This window comes from Mastomys coucha, chromosome X (genome assembly GCF_008632895.1).
Source record: "Mastomys coucha isolate ucsf_1 chromosome X, UCSF_Mcou_1, whole genome shotgun sequence".
NCBI lineage: Eukaryota > Metazoa > Chordata > Mammalia > Rodentia > Muridae > Mastomys > Mastomys coucha.
In genome coordinates, this window is record NC_045030.1 from 134,043,016 (window position 1) to 134,048,155 (window position 5,140).

Here is a 5,140-nt window from a genome sequence, read left to right on the forward strand (position 1 = left end):
GCTACCTTCAAACAATTGTTTCAAAACTTTTGTAAGGCTCTGGATGAATGACCTTGGGCCAAAAGCAAAGCTGATTCTCACAGCAGCACAAGACTCTGCAAGAGGCTGCTCACCTTCTCACAGCAGGGATATGAAAAGAAAAGAAATGTGAAAATTCTATCAGCGAGAATACATACAGACACAGACACATACACACACACACACACACACACACACACACACACACACACACACAAATACACACAGAAGGGGTTAGGGTTAGGGTTAAGGTATGCCTTTCTAGAACATGTCCTCAGTGACACACTTTCTCAGACTAGACCCCACCTCTTGAGTTTCGGCATTTCCAAATAGTGCCACCAGATTATGGATCTACCACAGCTGGACCCATTGTTTAGAGCAGAGCTCTTATGAGCTTGCCCACTTTCAGTGATTGGACCAATCAGCTTAGGACCAAGATGTGAACATAATTTTTTTGGAGAATACTACATATTCAAATCATAGCAATAGAACCTGACCCTATCTGTGGTTTTAGGTATCCACTGGAGGCCTCCAGACATATTCTGTATAGATAGGAGGGTGCCATTATACTTAGAATAGCAGTCCAGAGTCTCAAAGTACAGCTTTTTTTGGTCATTACCCTTCATTCTTCCTACATCTTTCCTTCTTGGCCCTTCATGGCCAGTACAGTTGAAGCTGTTGGCTATGCCTTTCTCCACATTTTTACTTCAATATTCTTCTGCCTAATGTGTTGTATTTCTTCATGGGCCATCGCTCTCCTTTGAAAAGCTTCCACAGATTCTTCCTCTGTGTTTCCAAAACTCCATGCAGTGTTTATTGTACCGTTTTGTCATTTCCTGTCTACTCATTTTTTTCCCACTACACTGAGTGCACAAGTCTGAGTCATAAGAGGATGTAAGAAATATTTGTTTGGAAAACTAATACATATGTCATGTACTCTATGTAAACACGCACCAAGAAAAACACAGAAATCCCCTTCTCTAGAAACTCATACATCTATTCAATAGAAAAAAAAAATAAGTTTGAAGAAACTGTTGTGTGCCATGTTACTTTGGGGGATGGGAATACAGGACTGACGACACTAGAAAATGTCTGGACTCTTACCCAGCAGGGAGATTCTAAGCACAGTGTGTATTATAATGTAAAACCTATAAGGAGAAAAGAATTTAAACTGTCAGAGAGGGCAGTTGAGGACAGGATCTTTGAAACAGCTAACTCGTGAACAAAGCTGAGAAAGAGCGTATCAGGGGAAAGAACAGCAAGTACAAAGATCTTGAGGTGAGAGCATGCTTATCATGTTGGAGGAGTCACAAAGTGGCCAGAATGATTATAAAAGGAGAAAAGGGTAAAGTGGTTGAGAGAAGAGCCAAGAGAGAAAGCAAAGGGTCAGATGATGTGATCGTCAATCTGCTGCCACTGAACACAAAGCCTCGCTGAGCGTTGTAGTGAGGAATGTTTGCCTTGCTAGAATGAGGAATGGGGGCTCCAGGGGCTCAAACAGCCTTCCCTACTGATGAATGCTTCCCTTAGATGTCTCCTACCAGAAACCTCCCAACCCCAACAGGCTCTCAGATGTAGGTAGCACAGCAGAGTGGGCACTGTTTGCCTTGGGAGGATCAGGAGCTGGTGGAGAGTGGCCAAAGTTCTTTCCTGCTGCTTGGGGCTGGGAACAGACTTACGTACCTCCACCCAGTTGGAAAGGGCTCCAGACCTGTTATTCATCTGATATGCTGGAATCTAGAACAAGTCGCTCAAGTTTCCCACTTCTGAACCTCTCTTTTTCTCTCTCAGTAAGTCATACCAATAGTGGGGAAACCCAGGTTCTACTCCCCTAGCTTTGCCTTAACAATAAGCCTTGAGTCTTGGGACTGGCATCCTGTAACATGAAAGACCTGAGCTCTGTGTTCCAGTGCTGTCAGCTCATGCTTTCTTCTTGGAGGGTCACTTGATTGCTAAGCCTCTCCCCAGGCTGCCCTACCTGTGGCTCAGCATACCTGGACTGTTTATTCAAAAGCAGAACAGATCTCTCAAAGTCTTTTCTCCTTAACTTCCCTTTCCCTGGCTTCTCTCCTGCATATTCTGACATACTCATTAGTTATGTCTCACAGACAAGGATGAGATGCTCTCTAGGGGTAATGCATAGAGGCCAGTAGGCCTATATACCTCATTCATTCACCTAGAAAGCATAAAAAGGGTATTTATTTTGAAGGCGAAGGATACAGGCTCTGAGAATATTAGAAGTCCTCCAGAGAGCCTCAAGTAGGACTCTCTCTCTCTCTCTCTCTCTCTCTCTCTCTCTCTCTCTCTCTCTCTCTTTCTCTCTCTCTCTCTCTCTCTCTCTCTCTGAAGATCAGTCAGGGAGGAAGCTCACTGCCTGGGAATAAGTTTTACCAGATGGTTCCTCTAAAGAGAAACTTGGTTGATCTAGCAGTTTCTCTGGAACATGCTACTGTGCAAAAGATTTCTAAGCTGTGGGTATTTCAGGCTTCAAGACGCAGTTTGATCCACTAAATGGAATGGACATATGGAAGAGGACACAATTTGTCAGGGCCTGACAACTCAGAAGAATGCCACATGTTCATACTGATCTCAGCTCCGGTTTCTTCCTGTGTTGCTGCCACAAAGCACTGTGGGACTCATAAGTCCTTCTTATCTGAAGTACTAAACAGAGCAGAAAGACATGAGACTGTGGCTTTTGCAACTAGGGTGCTTGTGTAACCCAGTGGCTTAGAACCTGGAGTCAAAGACATACCTCGGCTAAGGGAGGAGGACAGAAATTTCTTTTATGATCTCAGGAGTTCAAACAGCCTGTGAATTTGGCCAAGCCCAGGTTCCAGGCTCAAATAACTTCCTTTGTGAACTCTCTTTGTAAATATTGAAGTGTAGTAGGAACCAGGATGTTCCTTTTACTTTAAGTCATGAGTCACATCAAATGGCACCAAGAACTACCTGGATCTGTGGGAGCCATACTTGTTTTTCCTAAAGGTAGCAGCCACTATTCAGCTAGACTCATCTTTGCCATGTTGCAACCCACCTGGATGGCCCAATTATGTTTTGTTTGTTTGCTTATTTGTTTTAAGATAAATATTTCTTTCCTCTGTGTATGTGTGCATATATATGTATGTATGTATGTATATGTTGTATGTGTGTGTGTGTTTGTATGTGTGTGTGTGTGTGTGTGTGTGTGTGTGTGTGTGTATGTTCCAAGAGCCAAGTATTTACATTTTTTTGAATTGCTGGTCAGTGAGTTCTCATAGACCTCCAGCTATAGAAATATACCACATACTTGTGCCATAGAGTGTAGAGAAATCAAATTTGAAAGCTTCATCTCTACTGGCTAGGTTTCCATACTGCTAGAAGGTGCTGTGAATGTCCAACCTACTCAGCTATGAACCCTGTGAGCTATAGTAGCAGTTAGCTTGGCAGGATATCCCCACTGGTACGGTAATGGCACATATGCCATGAGAGCAACTAACTACTTTCTGATTGTACTTGAGGCCTGCTTCACAAGATGAAATCCACAATGTATTCATTCCATTATTAGAGCCAAGAAGCTATGGCTAGACAGATCATACACTCTAGGGGAGAGCCTACCACTACAGTTCTTTCTCTTAAATGGATATATATTAAACTGACTCTTAATGAGTTATTATTATACTCATACATTAGTTTATCTCTCAGCCCTCATCAAAGGCATGTCTTTTAGCTGTAGATAGCAATTGACGCAGAGACCTACAACTTATCACAGTGTACAGAATAAGGGACTGTGGAATTCTCAGCCCTAAATGTATGTATGTCTATATCACATACCTCCTACAAGCCTCAGGGATCATCATGGAAGAGGGAGTGGAAAGATTGTAAAAAGCAGAAGCAGTGGGTGATTACAAGTAAACAGGGTTTTCCTTATACTGCATATTGCATACACATGAATTCACAGTGGTGCCGACAATATGCACAAGACCTGAGCAAGCTCAAGCCAGATAAAATCCCTAGTATAGAGTGGGCTTAACGTCTCACACTCAGTTGAGACAGTTGATAGATGTTGGGAGAGGGACAGCTGGTTTTCTTTAAAGGTATGGCCCCCAGTATGTTAGTGGATGGGACCCCAGTAAAGTGGTACCACACTTTATTGGGTGGCCACACACTCGTGGGCAGCCCAAATAGGGTTAGGTGTATTTAAAACAACAAGGATGGAAGTTGGGCAAGTAAGGATGAGAGAAGATAGACATGGGGAGGAGTTGGGAGAGTGATTAATAAGATCCAAGTAGATTGCATGAAATTCTCAGAATGCATACAAATTCCTGGTTGACAGCCAACTTGAGACCCATGCCATGGACTAATCCCTGACACTATCAATGATACTCTGTTAATGCTTGCAGAGAGGAGTTTAGCATGGCTGTCCTCTGAGAGGCTTTACCCAGCAGCTGACTCAGACAGATACAGGCACCCAGAGCCAAACAGTGGATGGAGCTTGGGGACTCTTATGGAAGAATAGGAGGAAAGATTGCATCCCCAAAGGGTATAGGAACTCCACAGGAAGACCAACAGAGTCAACTAACCTGGACCCTTGGGGCTCTCAGAGACTGAACCACGAACTGAAGAATATACATGAGCTGGACCTAGGCCCCTCTGTACATATGTAGCAGATGTGCAGCTTGGCCTTCATGTGGGTCCTGGACAAGTGAAATGGTAGCTGTCCCAAAGCTGTTGCTTGTCTGTGGTATATGTTCTCCTAGCTGGGCTGCCTTCTCTGGCTTCAGAGGAAGAGGAAGTGTCTAGCTTCTCAGAGACTTAAAGTACCAGGGTAAAGGGATACCTAGGGGGTCCCCTACCTGCTCAGAGGAGAAGGGGAGGGGGAGGGGGAAAGGATTGTGGGAGGGATGACTGGGGGGGCAGTGACCAGGATGTTAAGTGAATAAGTAAGAATAAATAAATTAGTTAATTAAAAATTCCTGGTTGAACATTTTTATTTGCTTTCTTTAAATATTTTTTATGAATTTATTCAATTTCATACATGTATATGATACTTTATGGTCACACGTATCCCTTCACCTGTCTTTTCCTCCCATCTCTCCCACCAGATCTTCTTCCTTGTACTGTTATCATTCTACCACGTTCATAT